Here is a 23307-nt window from a genome sequence, read left to right on the forward strand (position 1 = left end):
TAAGCATTAGTCTCTATTTGTAGAAGCATGATCTAAGGGGAGAAGAGTTGGTTGATTAGAATTCTCAAGAGAAGTCAGCATAGTTCCTAAAGCAGCATCAAATACAAGAAGACATAAGGACATGCTTTTCTAATGTTTGGTTTTGCAAGTGTCTTCACCCATGATGTTGTAGTTGAGTTTGAATTGTAGACTTCAAGCGCATTATTAAAGAAATATCAGCTCTTGAGAAGAGAAGTCAGAAACGGAGAATGCACATTAGTAGCTTGACCTTAAGTCATTGATTGAAAGGGGTAGAAGTAGCAATTTGTAACCCTTTGCCATTGATTTCAAAGGGGGAGAGAAAGCTATTGGTGGCTCATGTAAGGAGGGAAAGATCAATGACATTGTGCTATACTGAAAATAACATGAGTAGTGGCCACAAAATTTCAATATGGAGAGGTGGTGTGTTGCCATCAATGCTAAAGGGGGAGATTGTTGGACAATTACCATTGCTAGGTTGGCTGGTGGCATCAACTACGTTGGCATTGATGTCAAATAGGCTTGCATTGATGTGTATTGGGCCAACATTTATTTGCAAGATGTGATGAGCTTAGGTAGAGTCCCATGGTCTCTATAGTCTTTAGTAGAGAACCATTATAGTAGAAGGTATATTGAATAAGTTATTAATCTTATACCTATGGTGGTTAGGAGTCCCAAGATTTAAGGATTTTTTGCCTTATGAGATTAACTCAAAAACGATTGGAAATGTCATAGTTGGATAGAGATTGGAAAGAACTTTCCAACGATATATTTAAGTTCACAAATGGCCTCTTGGATTAGAAGTTATGGCTAGTCAAAGTTAGTAGACCAAAAGTCAACCTTGTGACCTTAGCATAGGTCCCAACAATCTAGTCAACGTATAGGTGGTATTTAAGTACGCATGGAAGAATCTGGTTGGTCACTCTAAGCTCAGGAGGTAGAAGCACACGGTCCCCTCTTGGAAACATAATCATGGCACGTAAACGTTAGGCGTTAAAAAAATTAGCTAAGGTGAAGTCCTGAGATGACTAGGCTCCAGGAGAACATGGTGGAGATGGCATGAAAGCGATAGTGGACGAATCCTAAGCTTAGGAGGGTTAGCGTGAGGGTCTCACCCTGGACATGTAATCCCTAGAGATTGACCCCCGAGCATTCAAATGGTGCACAAAGCAAAAGGTCTTGGATGACTTAAGTACCAGGATGATGTGGCAGAGAACGCTAGCAGAAGGAACAAGTACGATTTGAGTAAAGTCCGCAATGGGGAGCCCCCCTGACATCTCATCCTGGTAGGTTGATCTTAGAAGAACCAAAGTTGTGCACATAGATGATAGCCGAGATTCTGAGGATCCATGTTGTGTTGAAAATAAAAGTGGCAAAAGAACCAATATGATCATGTTGGAGCGAAATCAAAGGGACCCCACTGATGGCTCATCCTGGGAGTTCTCACCCGGAAGCTTCAAAGGATGACACTTTAGTTAAAGTGCGGGCTGATAGAGCATCAAGACATGACGAAAAACACAAGTGGATAAGCACATCACCCTGACAATTTCCCTATTGGTTAGTGTGTGCAGAAATGAGCCCACTTGACATGTAATCCCAACGGCCTGAGTCCAAAATATTTAAAAGGGTGCACATGAGAATACATTTGGGATGACTAAGCGTCGAGACATGAATGCATTATGATGGTAGTTACTGTTCATCCCATCAACCTTTCGATTGGTCAATGAGTGCGACATGCAGTCCCACATGACACGTCATATTGGAAGATTGTCCCTGCACGAATCTCAAAGGAGGCATGTTATGAAAAGTCCAGGGAAATGAATCCGAGGGATGAAAATATTGTTGAAACTTGAAAATTCCATCAATTAATAAAAGGCACACTCATGTCTCGATTATGTGGTGTTTTTGTGTGTTTTGTGACCGAGGGCCTTTGGGCATATTATAGAAAAAGTGTCATGGGGAGTTTAAGAAAGGGCTTAGAACCTATGAACATGAACGGGTTGATAGCACATTAGAACTATGTCCTATGCTTGGCACTTATTCCATATTTGGGGGTCCATTAAAGATTGGAGGAGAAGGTTTGAATGGGTCAACAATTGTTTTTGCTATATTTGGTAGGTGTGCCATATGTGGAATTGTGCCACATTTGTGGTTAACGAAGCTTGAATGGGTCGACAATCGTGTTACGTTATATTTGGTAGAGTTGACATTTTTGGAAGTCTACCATAGCAGGGTGACAAACATTTAATGGGTCAGCAGCTAGAATTGAGAATTTGAGTAAATGGAAATTATTGAGAACTAGTGAATTAAGATAACGAAGGACCATGACTGTGCTAAATAAATTAATGGGCCTGGTTCAAATAGAACAAACTACACTTGAGTGTCCCTCACACCACAAAGAGTTTAATGAAAAGAGTGTTGGGTGCATAAGATCAGATTAAAAAATTAGTTTCATTCCTAAGTACATCTTGAGCATTGGTTTGGGATTCAAAGAAGAATCAATTACCAAGAAAGAAGAGCTAAAAAAGCTAGCTTTCCACCCTAAGAAAACTAAGGGTACCTACAATAGTGAAGGGAAGAAAATTGATGGATGATCAAAGCAACAACAACATGGAAATGGAGCTACAAATAAACAAAAGATGAAGGGAGATGCAAGTAACAACCCTAATAAGAAACAACTACAAAAGAGAGTAATAACGAGAAGAGGTAGCGACGGATAAGAATAACTCAAGTTAGCGATTTAGATGATCATAGAGAGCAAATGAATAACCAACAATAGTCCTTTTCTCGTCAAGGACAAAGCTCTATGTAAAGCTTTTTATAGTTATCAAAAACCTTTTTATGGTTATTGTTTTTCTTGCGGCAAGTATGGGCATAAAGCCATAAAATGCAGGTGGATTGGAAGAAAATAAAGTGTGATGGGTAGAAGTCACCCAAGAAGGCATAAGATGCCTAGGAATAAGCATGCTGGTAATAGTAGTGACTTTGACAAGGATGTTATTAGATATATCAATCATTTTTCCCCATTCATATATCATGTTGAATGCTACAATTGTGGCAACTTCAGACACAAGGAAGCATATTGCAGATATAACAACACAAAGCCCACTCCACATAATATTCATGAAAAAAAATCAACTTTATCATTGAAAAAAAGAAAAAAAGAATAGATGAATAGAAGGAAGAAATCATCAAGGAGCTGATTTTTATTAGAGGAAAAACCAGAGAAAAATTAAGGGATGGTTCTCATATGTCAGTAGTGAAACCCTCTGTAATTGCCAGCTGCAATGAGCACAAGCTTCAGGTGATGAATGGTAGTAACATCCCAATAACTTATTCCTTGGAGATAAAGAAGAAAGAAAATAAAAATAAGACTTGGGTGAAGAAAGAGGAGGTGAAGGAGAAGTATCTTCATGCTATGTATAGTCGTGTTAAGACCAAATGAAGGATGAACATCAAGTTGGAAGGTAATGTTCTTATCAAGACTCATCCTCTGAAGATGTGGAAGATAAAGGATGATAATATACTCAAGGGGAGTAGACTTTCTTTTTATCTTCATTAAAAGAAGAGAATGGATTCAAGTGAAGAAAAAAGAGTTAGATACAGACACCTAAACAAATTAGACAAAGAGGTGCATCTGAATGATGAAGGTATGTGGTGCAGGTAAATTCTCAGTGTGGACACAAACAATTCCTCTATCCTGAGAGAGCAGGTCTAGCCACAAACAAAAAATCTATGGAAAATCTCCTTAAGCTAGAATCAATTAAGAGGGCCTACCTCTTAGAACGCTATTCCGCTTGGTGATGATCCTGCTTCCTCACTCCAGCTATCTTCCGTTTCCTTCCTTCGAATACCTGAAACAAGAAAACAACAACAACAACAAACGTGATAGCATACAATATTGTATTCAGCCTACTTAATAGGTCAAGGAACATTAAGCCATAAAGATGTAAAATGACACTTCATGTAGGAAATCAATCAATAGTTGCATTTATATAAATCAGAAAGAGATTACAACCGGTGCCTTGACGTTGTTGGTCTCCTCCAATGTATCTGGGTTCCCACACTTCTACTAGCACTTCATGGATAGCCCCAACAATGGAATTTTTAAGGCCTCTTTCCCTCTAGTCTCAAACCAAACCAAAACACATTATTCTCTCTAAAACATACACCAGAAAGCTACAAGCTATAGATGACTTGCTGATCATTCAAACTCACTCCAAAACTAGAAACTCCAACTAGCTTTTGCTTGGGAAAAAGAGAGGTTTATATAGCTTGGATGGATGGGACATGGTTCCTCTCATCATGGGAGAAGGTCTTATCTCTTGAGTTTGTTCCATCCTAATTGTTGGCATTTTGGCACAGGTGTGGCGCTATGATACTGGTGTTGTCCTTGATGGCAACTCTCTTTGATGACAGATCTCCGTTCAGATTACAGAATGAAGAAAAATCTCATATACGCAGGTTAATTAAGTCGAAGTTGCGTATACACGCTAGTGATCTGCATACTAAGTCGCGTATACGCAGGAGAGCTATATACGAAGGCGCGTATACACGCAGATGCATGAACAGAAAAGGGCGTATATGTCGGGAAACTTCCTTTTGGTCCGTGGTAGTTAGTCCTCGGTACTTGAGCCTATGTCTTTTGACCAAAGTATCTCGACAGACGTGCTGATCCCTAGTTTTTAAGTTGATGGTATTGGATCTCTATGGTTTTGGCTCTTGGTATTGAGCAAGGCCTAAGGCTATATAAGGAGAAGAAGATCATTAGGCAAGTATCATCTTTTGAAAAGGCTTGAATATCTGAAAAAGAAAGAGATCTGGTATGCAGGTTCTGGGTTGCTTGATCTAAGCTAAGGAGAGATCACTTCGGTTGATGGAAGACTAGATCTAAGGATAGATCGGGATCTAATGATTTGAAATGCACTATTATGATATGGTTGATTATGCGTATTTCTAGATCTGCATACTGACGCAATGTTATGTTCTGGGTCTAACTGATGTCTGGTACAGCTGCAAGTTGAGAGAATTTATTTTTAGATCTGTACGCAGGTTGTCTTCGGTAAAAGCGCGTGTATACGCGGGTTTCTCTCATTGAAGTAGCGTATATCTTTTGAAGCTTGATTTTTGGGTTTACAGTTGGGTTTGACTGTTATTGTAGAGTTCTGTAGTCTGCTCTGTGTTCTGGTAACTGGTGATTGACAGGGTTTCAGAGGTTCAGTGATTGATGATGATAGTATTGGATGTTTTGTGCTTCAATGATCTGTTGTGAAAGTTGAATGAATTGTGGTCTTCAGATTGTAATGTTGTGCTTCAGGAATATCCAGTCTGAAAATGTATGAAAGGTGGTACCTGAAAGAAAGAAGATTGTAGGCCAGCACCTACGTACTAGTATCTTGGCTAGTACAAGAGCAAAGGGGGTTGGAGCTCCCTTCCAAGGAAGTTTGGAGAACGAGAGAAGGTTGTAGCCTTCTACAGGTTGTAGCCTGCGTACTGGTATAAGGCTGCACCAGTACAAAAAGATTGTAAACTGAAGGTTCATATTAAAGAAAGATAGAGACGACTTGCAGCAGGTGGTTTTCACCCACATTGGGTTTCCACCTTATATCATGGTGTTCATGTGTGTGGTTTTTGTGTGATCTGTTATACTGCACCTGTTTACTGTTAATATGGTCAATAATGTTCTGATGCATTTACTGAAGATAAGCTAACTGAATCATAAGATTTCTGGATATACGCTAGTTGCTTTAGACACAGTAGCGTGTACACGCGGGTTCACTTAACTGAAGTAGCGTATATGTTTTGAGCATTGAAAAAGTTTTTAATGATCTGATAATACTGATTCACCCCCCCTCTCAGTATTATTTCCAACAATTGGTATCAGAGCAGGTCCTTTGGTAGAAGCTTGATCGCTTGAAGGAGATCCGTGGAACAATGGGAAAGAAGCTTAAGAAGAAATCTCATAAGAAGAAGAAGACATCTCAGAAGATCTATGACAGTGGGAGAGTCGATTGGGGATTAGGTATAAGAAGTTCTTCAGATTCAGAATCAGATTCAGAATCATTATCAGGTATGAATGTGTTATCCTCTGATGTTCCTGCTATATTTCCTTGTGAAAGTGATGGAAGTGATAGTGAAACTACTGAACATGCTTTTATGGGTGAGCAAGAAAAGTATCAAATAGAGGCAGTATTTAGAAGGCTTGCAGACAAAGTTAAAGATCAACAAGATCTATTAAACAAAAGGGAATGTGCTTTCAAAGAAGAAGTTACCAAACTAAAGGCCCAACTAGAAGAAGGAAACAAGGTAAGAAAGCTACTCAAGGACAAGGAAGACCAATGTCAAAAATTGCAGCATGAAGTGACATCATTAAGAAAAGAAGTCAACGAAAGAAGCACAAGCATCAAGAAACTCAAAGATAGATCCAGCTACTATGAAAATCTTGAAGCTACAATCCCCTCACTAAAAGGAGATCTTGAAGAATCAAAGAAGCAGAATACAGATCTACTCCAAGCTATTGCAAAACAAGAAAACGAAGTCACCAGCTTAAAATCTCAACTAGAATGTGCCTTCCGAGTTCGTCAAATGCAGCAGGATCTGAATGAAGAACAAGAAAAGGAGATTCTCAAACTAAGGCATCAGTTGGAAGAAGGAAGGAAAGATGGAGAAGACATGAAGAAGCAATGTCTAGAAAAGGAGGAACAACTTCAAGTTGAGGTAAATATCTTGAAAGGTAAAATAGAAGAAAAGGATAAGCTTTTACGATTTCAAGATAGTTCTAAAGTCTTGGATGATATTCTTAGTAGTCAAAGGTCTCCTGCTATCAAGACTGGACTTGGTTTTCATGAATCTGTTGAAGGTGAATCTAGTTCACAAGGTGAGGCAAGGAACTCTAAAGAGAAATCTAAAATGATCAACAAGGAGATGAAAGGTCAACCCCATCAACAATCAAGGAAAGAGACTCCTCAAAGAAAATCTTTTACTCCTCCTATGAATAAAGTTGAATGTTATGTATGTCATAATCTTGGACATGTTGCAGCTAGATGTAGAAGAATAAGAGTTCAATACCATTATGCGGACAAGTCATCTCAATCAAGGTACTTTAATGGATATTGCTTTGCTTGTAATATGTATGGTCACAAAGCTGTTGATTGCTACAGGAGGAATATGAAACATGTAAGCTGTTATGCATGTAACAAGCTTGGACATATAGCAAAGGAATGCAGGAACAAAGGATGGACATCACACCAAAAGGAGAAAACCTCATCACACTTGAAGATATGGAGGAAGAAGGAAGTACAGTCAGCACAATGTACTGAGACACAGCACAGCACAGACATATCAGACTCAGGGGGAGCTGAAAGTGTAAACCTTCAGTGTCCTGAATCTCATACGCAAGTTCCTTAAAGGGATATCACGTATATACGCGAGTTAGACACTGCAAAGTCGCGTATATGTCAGTCTGAGGAAAAGCAGTGGGGACAGGCTCAGAAAAGGGATCTGATATGATTCAGTCCATTATTTGCTCTATTGGTTAATAGTTACAGTCGGCTGAGGATGTGTGAAAATGTTTTGATACTTGTAAGATGTCTAGAAGTGTTTTGATCCTAACTTGATGATGATGATGATGTCTTGATGCTTACTGCTGATATATGCATGATCAGATCTAACAGATGGCACAGGTTGAGGGGGAGCATATGCCTTTACTATTTCATTGTTGGCATTATGGTTAATAGCCTTGGTGATGATGCTTATGATATATCTTGCAATGATGTGGTTATGAGTTGTCAATGATAAAATCTCATATGACTCTTGGGGTTACATAGTTAATGATCAGATCAGATTTATGGTTGATTTCTTGATGATGCATATATGGTGCTTACATGGTGATCTTCATAAGGACAAGGAGAAGTACAAAGCTTTAATACACATCTTCCTCACTTGATGATGAGTCACTCATATACTGCTATTGTCATATGCATAAAGATCATACAGTTATGATGCAGGCGCTCATGTGGATAAGGATTGTTGCTAATGATGATATCAAGAAGCTTTGTCAAAAGAGTTGAGCTCAAGATACATAGTGTTGATACATGGATGACTCCTCAAAGTCACTGTGTTGGAGACATGATGATGAGTTCATATCTATATGATGATAGGTTGATACTTACATATGTTGGTTGATGCAGATATTCCCAAGTAATGATACTTGGATCATGTAGAGCTTAATGAAATGGCTATGGTGGTTTCACATATGTGAATGACTCTGAATTCTGTTCAAAGGAATGAATTGATGCAGACATACCTTGTTATAGGTTGATGACTTATTCTCTACAGGACATTTACAGGTTGCTGATATGGAAATTGGTATACGCGAGTTGGATAAGGACTATCCGCGTATATACGCTTGTTTATGAAGATACAGTCGCGTATATGATAATTTGAAGGAAATCAGTGGGTCAAACTCAGAATGAGAAGATTCTAATATGGGTCTGACAGAGACCATCTGGCACAGGTTCAGGGGGAGCAGATAATCTTCCAATGATGCATTGTTGGCATTATCTTAGAAGCCTTTGGTTCTAGTTCACAAGTTGTTGTTGATTTCAGGTGAAACAAAGTCAGAGGGAGAACAAAAGGATCTCTTGGTTGCTGATCTGAATGGTGATTGACAAGATGCTGGCGATATCAGTTATTGGTGACTTTCATAAGTCTTGGTCTAGATTTGTTGTCTCTATGTCATGTATCTCTTTTATCTCTTTTATGGTGTCAAGGTCATGTAACGGCCTATGTTGGTTTTCCCACTATGCCTGGGATGAAAATGTAATGCTCTTGCCTTATCATGTGTAAACTTTTGATGTATCCCCACTTGGTTGGGTGGATGAGCCAATTCTAGTATGTCCCCACATGTTTGGGAAATGGATGAATGTATGAGTCTTTGGTGATAGGAAGGTCTTTTATGATGTATAGAGTCATGTTCTTCTTGAAGAACATCCTTTGCAGATCTAGCCTACAGTCAGAGGGAGCATGGACAGATTGGTACACCTTGGCATATACAAAGGGGGAGATTATTTAGAGATTTCAGCAGGTACTCAGGGGGAGTATGGACAGTGGAATGATTCAGCAAAGGAAGAGAATATCTTGGTCCACCCTTTGCCCTTGATGTCAAAGGGGGAGAGTGATTTGGTGTTGTTGCCATCAAGTCCAAAGGGGGAGATTGTTGGCATTATGATGCATATGTTGTACTTGATGGAAACCCTCTCATAGAAGAATATCTCACTTATGTATAACTGGATGAATCTTCAGAAGAGATGTCAGATGTGACTGATGGAGGACAGCTCAAAGGAATCAGATGATAGTTCTAAGTGTAACAAGTTAGTTTTGCCATCAAGTCCAAAGGGGGAGATTGTTGGCGTTTTGGCACAGGTGTGGCGCTATGATACTGGTGTTGTCCTTGATGGCAACTCTCTTTGATGACAGATCTCCATTCAGATCACAGAATGAAGAAAAATCTCATATACACAGGTTAATTAAGTCGAAGTTGCGTATACACGCTAGTGATCTGCATACTAAGTCGCGTATACGCAGGAGAGCTATATACGAAGGCGCGTATACACGCAGATGCATGAACAGAAAAGGGCGTATATGTCGGGAAACTTCCTTTTGGTCCGTGATAGTTAGTCCTCGGTACTTGAGCCTATGTCTTTTGACCAAAGTATCTCGACAGACGTGCTGATCCCTAGTTTTTAAGTTGATGGTATTGGATCTCTATGGTTTTGGCTCTTGGTATTGAGCAAGGCCTAAGGCTATATAAGGAGAAGAAGATCATTAGGCAAGTATCATCTTTTGAAAAGGCTTGAATATCTGAAAAAGAAAGAGATCTGGTATGCAGGTTCTGGGTTGCTTGATCTAAGCTAAGGAGAGATCACTTCGGTTGATGGAAGACTAGATCTAAGGATAGATCGGGATCTAATGATTTGAAATGCACTATTATGATATGGTTGATTATGCGTATTTCTAGATCTGCATACTGACGCAATGTTATGTTCTGGGTCTAACTGATGTCTGGTACAGCTGCAAGTTGAGAGAATTTATTTTTAGATCTGTACGCAGGTTGTCTTCGGTAAAAGCGCGTGTATACGCGGGTTTCTCTCATTGAAGTAGCGTATATCTTTTGAAGCTTGATTTTTGGGTTTACAGTTGGGTCTGACTATTATTGCAGAGTTCTGTAGTCTGCTCTGTGTTCTGGTAACTGGTGATTGACAGGGTTTCAGAGGTTCAGTGATTGATGATGATAGTATTGGATGTTTTGTGCTTCAATGATCTGTTGTGAAAGTTGAATGAATTGTGGTCTTCAGATTGTAATGTTGTGCTTCAGGAATATCCAGTCTGAAAATGTATGAAAGGTGGTACCTGAAAGAAAGAAGATTGTAGGCCAGCACCTACGTACTAGTATCTTGGCTAGTACAAGAGCAAAGGGGGTTGGAGCTCCCTTCCAAGGAAGTTTGGAGAACGAGAGAAGGTTGTAGCCTTCTGCAGGTTGTAGCCTGTGTACTGGTATAAGGTTGCACCAGTACAAAAAGATTGTAAACTGAAGGTTCATATTAAAGAAAGATAGAGACGACTTGCAGCAGGTGGTTTTCACCCACATTGGGTTTCCACCTTATATCATGGTGTTCATGTGTGTGGTTTTTGTGTGATCTGTTATACTGCACCTGTTTACTGTTAATATGGTCAATAATGTTCTGATGCATTTACTGAAGATAAGCTAACTGAATCATAAGATTTCTGGATATACGCTAGTTGCTTTAGACACAGTAGCGTGTACACGCGGTTTCACTTAACTGAAGTAGCGCATATGTTTTGAGCATTGAAAAAGTTTTTAATGATCTGATAATACTGATTCAACCCCCCCTCTTAGTATTATTTCCAACACTAATAGGGGAAAGGAGCCCAAACTGACTTCCCGGCTCCATCCTGCCCAACCATCTACCAAACTTCCGTTACAAAGCTTCTAGACATGGAAGCTTCGGCTCCATATTTAAAAAACCTTCCAAAATAGGATCAACGAGATTGGAAAAGGGATCATTCGCTCCGTATGACATGAGGTCTAGTTTTAATCTCTGCAAATCGGCGTGAGGAGGAAACTGGTTAGTAGTGCCGGTCTTGTAAACTGGGATAAAAGGAAGATTCTTGGGAAATGATGCAAAGGGGAATTATTCTGCTCATGAAGAAGGACATGTTGGGAGTTTCTTCATGATGGGAGAGCATGTTGGTCTCACTGTAGAGGTCCTCCAGAATCGTGGACGGGGAGTACATGGATAGTGACAAAATCTTGTGTAACATATGCCCCCTAAAGTGTGAAGGCCAAACTAGAGTGGAGTGGAATGCTTTACAAGTGGAAGCAGGGAACCAGAGTTTGTCATTAGAAAACCTGTAAGCAAGCATAGATACATATACATCACTAAAAACTCTGAGCATGGGCGCAGCCATCCAATAGAGAGGATCATAACGAAACCAAGGTATGGTCACAACCATCTGAGAATGAGAAGGATCACATATAACAACTCATGGTATGGTCGCAGCCATCCATCTGAAAGAAACATGTATATCAACATGATCATGTCACATCACCTCACAACATGGACTTGTGTAATCTGAGCCCAGGGTCTTGTGCTCCAAATGAATAGATCAAAGTAAAAATCCTAACATGCGAATGAATGCGTTGAAGTCGAACATGCTAGAAAGTCACTAGATTATCGGTCAATGATATGAATCGTTAACAAGCGCGAGAAAAAACACCAATAAGGACAATGGCTCTCAAGGTAACGGTAGTGTTGTAGCAATTTTTTTGGTTTTGATAAGATAGAATATTTGAAAAAATGCTAAGTTAGGATATGGACATAACAATAGTGAATAAAATGTTAGTGAAAAAATATTTTGATGATAATGTCCATATCAAAGAAAATGTTAGGTTAGATGCTCTAAAAAATCAAGGAAAAAACAAAATGTTAGGTTAGAAAGAAAAGAAAACAAATAAACTCTGAAAGTGAGCAAGTCTAAATGCCACTGCTCTTTTTCTGCAAAATAATGGTTGTGTGCAACTTGTCTTAAATGTCGCAACCCATGACAGTCAAACTGTTTAATCTTGAATGCTTCATGCTTTAAATTTGATGTTATAGTTAGAGAATAAAGACTATCCAAACTGTTTAATCTTGGTAGATCAGTAGTTAGGTAGAGAATAATAAGGTGCTCATCAGTTTAATATGAGCCCTTGGAGGTTATAAGGGTAGATTTAGATAGTTTTCTTTTGTAAAATAAAATGAAAGGAAAAGGGTTTTCTAGCTTAAATAGACCCATTAAGTGAAGAAAAAATGATAGGATAAGCAAAGGGTAAGCAGAATAAGGTTGCAGAATTTTGATGATTCATTGGACAAAAGGTACATCATCATGTTTCACCATATGTTTCTGTTAGAGTCGGTCTGGTCAGCCCTCCATCAGAGATCAAAACTCTTTGTGCATTTCAATTTTAGGTGTCCCGCTCCATTCACTCAGCTGCATTTCGCTAGGGGCATGCCATGATCTGATGGAGAAAGTCATGCTGATCATTTCCCCTCATGTCTGGCTCTTGTTGGCTCAGGTCTTTTGTCAATAATCACCAAAGTCCATGACAGTCAAGGTCTGGTCCTTTACAGGACAAAAGTCATTTCTATGTTTGGGTCTAGGAATTCATAAATTTGGTCTTTGAAACATGTCCAGTAAAGCCACGCAGGCCAGAGGGAGGCCCTTACACAGCTATGGTTCAGAGAGCTTCATCGTCATGTGGATAGACTTCGACTCTTCTTCAAAACTCTGTTTTGAAGAAAAGTCAAACAGTGTCATTTATGACCAAATTTTCCAAAAAATCGCTAGTTGACTTTTTCAGATGTAGTCATGGTTTCTGTGGCCAAATGCCCTGTCATACAGTCCCTGCAAAGATGCGCCGAAAATTTCATCATTTGAGCCAAAATTTCAAAGGGAAAGTGAAAATCAGTGTGTTTTAAAGTCAGTGAAAAAGTGTAAACACAACATTAGAAAAATGGGTTTTCAAGGAAGCAAAAATTAAATCCGTCTCTTCCAAGGCTATATATACATGTTTTTATCCAAATCAAGGGCATTGTGCTATTACAAGCCTTGGAGAGACATTGCAAAGGTGGAGTGCGAAATCGTGAAGCGTTTGAGTGAGTGGGAGCTGGTTTTAGAGTGCGCGGTGCACTCATCGGGCGCGGCGCACACAGAGCCAACCCACAGTTGAAAGTTTCCACAGGTGCGGTGCATACCCAGGGCGCGGCGCACTGGGTTTTGCGCACGGCGCACATAGACCAAGGGCCGAAAAATATTGCTAAACCACTCCAAATTTTGGTGAATGCTATCAAATCGAGAGGTAGGCCTTACGACATCACCTGTTCGTCAAATTTTATCAATGATATGGTGTTTATAGAGATGTTTGAATGTCACCAAAATGCATAAGGTCAACCATAAGAAATCACCAAGAAAATGATGGCTAGGGTTGTTAAAATGTGTTGTTAGTGCCAAGGTTTCACTCCACTCACCTTTTCCCCTCACCTATCATTTTTCCCATCTCCCCTTGATCATTTTTCCTAAAACCCCTGCCCTAAAGTACTACCAAACCCTCTCCCTATCCCTCCACTATTCGGTCAACTCAAAATCACCATAAGACCAGCTCATTGTGCAAGCAAGGCGGTGGAAGAAAGGTGCATGGTCGAAGAGTTGAAGAGTCAAACGATTAGGAGCAATTTAGGGTGATCTCAGAGCGCGCGGCGCACACACAAAGGAGCGCGGCGCACTCATTGGGCGTGGCACACACAGAGCCCGTCCACTGTGTAAATCCGCCACTGGCGCGGCGCACTGGGCATTGCGCGCGGCGCACAGGGATATAAAGCCTAGAAAACAACTAATTCGCCCAAAAATTTTGTGGATGCTCATCAAATTTGAAAGGTAGGCAACCTACCTCCACTCTTGCATCAAACTTGAAAGGAATAGCATGGTTTTAGGAGTATAAATCAAATGCAAAAATTTTTATAAAGCAAACAAAAGAAGACACAAAGAAACCATGATCCTAGGGTTTGTGCTACATTAACAGTGCTGCCAAGGTGTTTCAAACCCCACCCCATCAACACTATACCCAAAATACTCCCAAGTCCCTGACAAATCTCTCCCTTTAACCCCTATTCCCATTACATCATTCCCTTCCTAATATTCCCTGTTTTATTGTCCCCTTGGTGGCAGATTGTTAGAGCAACTACCAGCTTCATTGGAATCAAAGGGCAGCATAAAACTCAGGGTACAAACAACAGTAATGGCATCCGAAGTTTCATCAGAACATGAGGAGGAGACCCATAGTGACACAGCTTCAGGAGAAAGGGCCTACAGGAGACATCACTGGAGTGGCAGACATCTTAGAGATGAGTCAAACACCCTCACCGAGTTGCAGGCATGCCCTCTTGCTATGTCTTGTTTCCAGCACTTAGCATGTTTTGAATTTTGTCAGAGGGTGGCAAATGTCAGAGTTCATCATGAGTTGGCTCGTCTTTTTGCACTTCACCTACATGGAGGACAGTCTATCTTGGCTAGGGTCACTTTCACATTGACACCCGAAACCATATCAGTGGCAACAGGCATACCAAACATTGGAGAGCAGTGGCATAAGAAAAAGAAGGTAGAGAGGCATCGTTATGAGCCTTACATCAAAGACAGCTGTTTGAGCCACCTCACGAGAGTTTTTCCATTCGGATTTTTGAGAGATGAGTATGCCTCGCTCATGAAATTAATCATGAAGTTTTTCAGTTGTGAGGGGAGGTTTTCTCGCCTTTATGCCTATCACATCAGGTTGCTCATGCACTTTACCAGGGTACGGATGATGAACCTCCCATTTTTCATCTATAGGAACATAGAGAGGATGAAGAATTTCATGCAGCATAAGACCCCTCGACAGTAGCTCAACAGTGTTTATCACTTTTCCCTTATCCGGATTTTGGTGGACCATCAGTTGGGATTGCAGGGTATTGCTTGGGAGGACTTCATCTCCTGTGACTTCTTCAGCACTCCACAGGTGGTTTCAGAGGCAGAGCATGAGATAGGGGGCCCATCTCATCAGTATGAGCGACATGAGACTGCTACTATGCCAGTATACATCACCTATCAGAGAGGTAGTAGACCCTTATTTGCAGCAACAAAGCGAGTGTTATCTCCACCCGGGGTGGAAGGAGCCTCACTTCTGACATCAGCATCACAGGAGCAGGGTAAGGGTAAGGAGTTAGTGCAGGAGGAAGGGCCATCAGGTGAGCGAGAGATCGAGTTTGTTCTCCTCCAGGAGGATGAGACAGATGCGGAACTAACAAAAGCGGAGCTTACAGAGATCATCCAGGAGTAGCAGTCAGTGATTGAGTCCATATCCCTTGACTTGGAGAGGGCCAAGTGGAACATGAAGTACCTGGAGCAGAGAAAAAAATAGCTTGAGGACCAACAGATGATCATGGAGCTACAAAACATTCGTGAGCACCGCCCTCAAAGAAGAAGGGTTGCACTCACATCTTTGGAGCAAGCAATCAATGAGGATCGGGAGGCCAACCTTGAGAGGGTCAACATGCATTTGGAGAGGCTGCTAGACAAAGCCAACCAGGACCTTGCTCTACTGAGACATATGGCTTTCCGTTACAGGGTGCGAAACATGAGTGCACAGGCCCGGATAAGGAACTTGAAGGCAAAATTGAGGAAAGCAACAAGAAGGGCAAAAAGGGAAAAAGAGAAAGATCGGCTTCGAATCTTGGCTGAGGCTTCCTTGGCCCATCATAACACCCCATAGAGATCCTCCAGCCCAAATTTCAAAAAAATTGGGGAAATTTTGGTCACTTGGTAATTTTTTGGGTAAAAAACAGGGATTTTCTCCCTGTGCGCCGCACCACTGGCGCGACGCTAAAATTCTAGAGCTCCAAATGAGGAATGGCTTGTAGTTTTGGATTCAGCATGGAAAATTACGACTACTGGTGTCCAGGCAAGAAATTTGGGCAAGATCTGGGTCTCCTAAAGGTCAAAAAACACCCAAAAATGGCCTCTCTGCCACTTTTTTGACACACAGAAAGAAGTCTTGGGAGAATGGATATTTGGAGGGGAAAATGAGCACCAAATTTGAAAATTCTAGTTGGGTTAGAAAGTAGACAGGACAAGCTTTCTAGCAAGCCCACTTGGGCACATTTTGGACACCTGCAAGTGCCCCAAAACAAGCCCCAAAGTAGCACGACGCACAGAGAAAATGGCGCGGCGCACAGAGGAAAAATTGCCCAATTTGCTTCCGTTTCGCGAAATTTTGGTTCGCGACTTCTCCAAGTGGGCCCGCTCATCTGCACTTCAGTTTTTTGGCACCAAAAGTGGTATTTAAAGAGTTTTTTCTCCATATTGGCTTCTATCCAAGTGGCGAAGGAAGGCAAACGGTCACCCAAAGCCAAATGTCATGTTTGTAGCGCTGCACCTGTAGCTGATGGTTGGCTCTCCATCTCCATTTCGCAATGATTCGACTAACTCCCCAACCCTTGGGTGTTCTATCTCTTTCTCACACATTCTATATATTGTATGCAAGTTATTTGCAAAGGGTTGGTTGGCTTGTAACTTTTGGGAGACTGTGGGAAAGAAACTTTGTTTCTTCACTGTGTATTTTTGACAGAGAATTAATGAAAGGCAGTGGCTCTATTTCGTGAGATTCTTGTGGTTGTGAGTGTAGAAAATGTGTTTCTTATGTTTTCATATGTATTTCGTTATGTTTCATAATTTGATTCATGTTCATTTCCAGTGAAATTTTTTGAGTGAGATTAGGTAGAATTCAATTTTATTGCTCTGCCTGTGGGAAAATTTCATGTTCAGTGTTATTCTTCTGTTGAAAAGGATTCATGTCACTATGCCCTTTTCATTTTCTTCAGCAATCTATTCATGCCACGGTACCTCAAACTAAATTGTTACATTTTCCGCCTACCTTGCCTCACGGAATAATCTGTGCCTTTGTATTAAATTCTCTGTTCTTTGCTGAGCACCGGTCCCATAACATCCCAGAAGCTCAGTCATTCATGAAAATTGTTTTCTAGAATCCCTATTCACTTACTAGCCTAAGGTAGATATTTCATTGCAAGTCACTTCAGACCGTTTTCGATTATCTATCCACTGAGCGTGACTCGGAGAGAGCCCTCTCCTGCTCTGGTAGGGCTAGCTACCAGACTGAGCGTGGTTTGTGGTTACCCTAATTTTTTCCTTCCTTCAGCCTAAGGCAGATTTAGGTGCTAACATAGTGGCGACCATACTGGGGATCGAACTAAAATCAAATCCCCTTGTTTCATAATAATTCTAAGCTTCCAGATGATGAGCTTAGGATTGGAAAGGCTGAGTAAGTTGGTTGTGTCCTGTGATTTTTCTCAATAGCACGCTGGCTTCGAGACGATATACCAGAGCCAATCCAGACCCAGATCCTCCTCATATCTACGAAAACCCCAATTTGATCCCAAGACTCCTTCATTAAGAAAGCACCATAACTCCCGTGTTTAAATCCCATTCATGTCCCGACATTTTTGAGTATCTTGAAGAGCTTGAGTTTGACGAACGGTTTGAGATATCATTGTTTGAGTCTAAATCTGAAAGGGCTGTTGACTACACTATCCCCAATCCGCAATTTCTTGTAGACTTGGAAACAGAAAGAGCTAATAGGTTAATTGATAATTACATTGCAACACAGCCCCAAACTTCAATTGCAAGCCCCTTGCAAACTGTGCACACTCCTCCAACACCTCCAAGGCCTAATCCACCAAGAATGATGGCTGCCCGTTTTTCTCCCCTTGTTTTGCCCCAAGTTCTAGATGACATGCCAATGGATTATCAAAGTAAAATCCCGTTTTTTGATGGTACTCCTAATAGCATTACTGCTCAACAACATGTAGACAAAATGCAGACTTCTATGAACTTCATGAGATCGATGTGGAGAACGTGGCAATGAGGCTCTTTGTACAGACATTTGCAGGTGATGTAAGGAAATGGTTCAGAGGCTTGCCGACAGCAAGTATCACTACCTTGGCTGAACTACAAAGATAATTTTTGAACCGGTGGGAAGTGAAAAAGAATCCCCTTCAAATTCTGGCCGAATATGAACAAATCAAATGGAACGCTGGTGAGTCGGTCCAAGACTATTGTGTTAGATTTAATGCAGTCTATAACGAAATTCCAGATCATCTAAAGCCACCTGTGGGACTAGCAATGATGAAGTTTCCAGATGGTTTTGATGCTGACATGGCATACCAATTAAGAGAGAGAGAACCGGCCACAATGGAAGATATGCAGAAAATCGCGGTCAGCGTTGAAGCAAATCTACTGTCCAAAAGAGCTAGAGCGAAAGCGGAAAAGAAAATCACTGTAAAAGAAGAGTCTTCTTCCATGGACCAACTACTCAAAAAGGTAGAGCAGATGCTTGAAAGGGTAAAACTTGACAAGCCTGAGCCACAAGTTAGGAATCCTAACTTCCGTGGCCAGTAGCAGCCACAATACAGAATAAGACAGAGAGATCAGCGAACTCAAGAGCAGACAGCACAACAGCCAGTACAAACACCTTTGCAGCAAAATCTTGTGCATGGACTAGAGTCAGATGAGAATGGGAATGTAATAGGCAAAGAAAACCACCTCTTTACCCCAGATGAGCTGCCTACGTACATTATTGGAGAAGAAGAATATGCAGTGAATTCAGCTGCACACCAAGACACGGATTTTATTCTAGCTAGTGACACTGTTTTGGAAGAAGAATCAGAAGAATATCAAAGGGGATATATGAATGATTTGTCCGCACAACAGTAGTGATATTCACTTAGAAACAGAGATGTGCTGGCCAAACCAATTCAGAAAAAGAAGGAGGTTGAAACAACAAAAAATGATTCATCAGCTACACAAAGAAAAGGGAAGGAGGCGGTTGGTCCGGAGAGGAGCAAGTCAAAATCAGCAGAACAATCACAGTAGCAAGCTACATCAAGAGAAAAGGAAAAGAAAGAGATCCCAGTCAAAGAGGTAGAAAAGACTCCTGCTTTTAGCTTAGAGAATGAGATTTCTAAGTTAAAGGTATCCATCCCTTTGACTGAAATAATGAAGAACATCAGTTATAGAGGACAGATTTCTAAAATGTTGAATTTGGACCCAATTTCCGACATGGTAAATGTAGAAGATGATCAGCCTGAAATGATTTTTGGACCCGCATCAAATGGTGAGTCTCCCGATAGCGATGTGCCACCCTTCTATATCAGTTTACGATTGCATGATTTTGTGTTACACAATGCCATGTTCGATTCCGGAGCTTCTCACAATCTCATGCCCAAGGCTATCATGGATAAGCTTGGTCGGGACCTCACCCGGAAATATCATGATCTCTATTCATTCGATTCCAGCAGAGTAAGATGTATAGGACTCATCAAAGACTTAGTTGTGAGTTTGGATCAGCTTCCTATGAAAAATGTTTTGATGGATGTGGTGGTAGCAGATATTCCTCCAAGGTTTGGCATGCTTCTTTCCAGGTCTTGGGTAGCGAAATTGAAAGGGACACTACAGTTGGATTTCTCCTATGCAACAATCCCGGTGTTTGGACAAATGAGGAAGTTATATCGGGAACAAAAAATGAAATATATGATCACAAGCAAGGAGAAACCTATAAATCATCCTATTAACTATGTACATACAGATTTAGAGTCTTTTGTTTTGTTTTCAGATAGTTTAAATGATATAGATAATCAGATAGTAGAAGCAAATGACATTCCGGAAATAACATAAAATTTCAGAGAAATTTTGAAGAAAGAAGGACAAGAAAAGCAGCAAAATGTAGGGAAATCAGCTGAAAGTAATGGACATCAAGCAGACAAGGCACGACAAACAGATTTCCAGCACTTACAAAAGGAGGAAGAACACTTGTGCACCATGGATTTCGATGGAGCAATAGGAAATGATCGCACTGGAATTGGAATTTGGGTACGCAGTCCTTTCTCCGCCCCAAACAAAGTGCCTAGCAGCGTGAGGGTTTGCTCTTACAAGTTGGCCTTTGAGTGTTCAAACAATGAAGCTGAGTATGAAGCACTGATTGCAGGCCTGAAGATTCTTAGAAAGCTGAATGCAAAAAGGATTTCGGTATATGGCGACTCTGAATTGGTAATAAAGAAGGTCAGAGGTGAGTATCAAGCAAAACATCCTAGGATGCGGGCCTATCGTAATGCAGTTGTAGACATCTTGAAGTTATTTTCAGAATACACCTTGACATGTGTGCCTTGTATACAAAATAGTATTACTGATGCTCTTGCCAAGGCAGCAAGCAGTTTGAAGATCCCCATGAACTCCAGCAATAAATTTGAAATCCATGTCAAGCATCGTCCAACCATTCCAGACAATCAACGATATTGGCAAGTGTTTCAAGATGATGAGGAGATTAAGGATTTTCTGCTAAACAAAGGCAAGTTCAAAGAAACCTCAATTGAACGAGTAAACGATGAGGGAAAAGGGAATGGTACAGATGAAGTGCAGATCAATGAAATGGACGTGTTGCAGTTGAAAAATAACATCATTCCTAAAGGCTTGATACCTCTAGAGGAACTTTTTGATCAGGATGATGTAGCCCGCAAGCCAACATTGCAACCAACAGAGAAGGGTGTAGAAGAGGTCAACATCGGTACAGCTGCCAATCCAAAGTTGGTAAAATTGTCTAAAGCATTACCGCCAAAGATCAAGGACAAATACATCAGTTTGATGACTTCATTTGCAGATGTGTTTGCTTGGGACTATTCTGATTTAAAGACCTATGATACCAATATTATTCAGCACACAATACCCATCAGGCCCAATCAAAAACCATTTAGACAGAAGCTGAGAAGGATAAATCTAAAGTTGTTGCCATCTATCAAAAAGGAGGTAAACAGGTTGTACAAGTCAGGTATCATTGTGCCCATCAGATTTTCAGATTGGATATCTAACTTAGTGCCTGTACGCAAGAAGACCGGTGAGATCCGCCTATGCATTGATTTCAGAAATCTAAATAAAGTCTCATTGAAGGACAACTATCCACTACCCAAGATGGACCATATACTTCAGCGAGTAGTGGGGGCATCTCGTATGTCACTGCTTGATGGTTATTCCAGATATAACCAAATTTCTATCCATGAAGATGATAGAGACAAGACAACATTCACCACTCCATGGGGAACCTTTCACTACGCCAAAATGCCCTTCGGTTTAAAGAATGCAGGTGCCACATTTCAGCGGGCAATGGACTTGGCTTTTGCAAATGAGAAGGATGTGTTTTTGGTGGTGTACCTGGATGATTTGACGGTATTTTCCAAATCTGATGAAGAGCACATGCATCACCTAAAAATTGTCTTTCAAAAGTGTAGGAAATATGGTCTATCGTTGAATCCTAAGAAGAGCTTGTTCGCCATGGAGGAAGGAAAATTACTTGGGCACATCATTTCAAAGGATGGCATTCGTATAGACCCAACACATGTGCAAGCAATTCAGCAAATCGATCTGCCTAGGAACAAAAAAGAGATACAATCATTCAATGGTAAAATGAATTTTCTGCATCGCTTTGTGCCTAATCTTGCAGAACACTTAAGAGAAATGACCAACATGCTTAAGAAGGATAGATAGGTGAAATGGATAGAGGAGGCTGTGAAATCTTTCAACTTGGTCAAATTGGCCCTTTCTTCAGCTCTAGTTCTCGTCAGCCCGGACTACACTCAGGATTTCATATTGTTTTCATTTGCTTCTGAGCACACTATGGCAGCGGTATTATTGCAGAAGCGAGATGACCATGAAAGACCCATTGCATTCTTCAGCAGGGCTATAAGGGATGCAGCTTTAAAGTACAACATCATTGAGAAGCAAGCCTTGGCATTGGTGAAGGCATTGAAGAATTTCCGGGTATATATCCTACATTCTCACATTCTGGCCTATGTTCCTAATACTGCTGTAAAAGACGTTTTAGTGCAGATCGATCCTGAAGGGAGAATAGGCAAATGGATTGCTACTTTGTTGGAATATGATGTGGAAATAAAGCCCACAAAGCTGGTCAAAGGACAGGGGTTGGCGAAGCTAATGGCCGAATCAAACTTGCATGCCTTGGACATAAATCTGATCGCTACCATGTCCGATGAGAATGAGGAAATATCATCCATTCAGGTATCTGAAATGTTTGCTTTGTCCCCATGGTATTCAGATATAATATATGTGCTGAAAAATCTGTCACCACTGCCCGGCATGACTAGAAACAAAGCGAGAACACTCAAATTGAAGGTTGCCAAGTTTTGTATTTTGAATTCTGCACTATATTGGAAAGATCCCGGTGGCATTTTGTTAAATTGTTTGGTGGAAGAGGAGGCAAATAAAGTCATGGAGGATTTCCATGGAGGAGAGTGTGGTGGTCACCTTTTTTGGAAGCCAACATCGAACAAAATTTTGAGAGCAGGGTACTACTGGCCTACTTTATTTGTTGATGTCTATAAGATGGTCAAGCGTTGTCATAAATGTCAGATTTTCGAAGGAAAATAGAAATTACAGCCTTTTCCACTTAAGCCTATTGAGGTGAGTGCTCCTTTCCAGCAGTGGGGGTTGGATTTCATTGGGGAAATTCATCCCAACTCTTCCGGACAGCATAGATGGATCCTTACGGCGACAGGCTATTTCACAAAATGGATTGAGGCAGCTCCCAGCAGACAAGCTACAGACACGGCAATCATTTCATTTCTCGAAAATAATATCTTGTCTCACTTTGGTTGTCCAAACAAATTAATCACCGATAATGCAGCAGCTTTCAAATCAAAGAGGATGGTAGAATTTTGTCATAAATATCACATCATTTTGGGTCATTCAACTGCCTATCATCTGCAAGGAAATGGATTGGTAGAATCTTCGAATAAATCATTGGTCAACATCATCAAGAAGCTACTGGAAATAAATAAAAAGAGCTGGAATAAGAGGTTGGTCCATGCGCTTTGGGCATATCGGATCAGTCAGAAAAAGTCCATTGGTATGTCACCGTTTGAGCTTGTTTATGGAGTTGACACAGTATTTCCCACCTCTCTTGCTGCCCTGGTAGTCAGACTTCTTCAGGAGGCCAGCAGTGAAGAAGATCCCACGTAGAGAAGGTTGAATCAAATGATCCACTTGCAGCAAACAAGAGAAGAAGTTTTCAAGAACACATCCAAATTGTAGGAGAAAATAAAGAAAATCTATGACAGA

This window comes from Pinus tabuliformis, chromosome 3_2 (assembly GCF_031772625.1).
Source record: "Pinus tabuliformis cultivar Carrire ecotype Pingquan chromosome 3_2, CPIR1, whole genome shotgun sequence".
NCBI lineage: Eukaryota > Viridiplantae > Streptophyta > Pinopsida > Pinales > Pinaceae > Pinus > Pinus tabuliformis.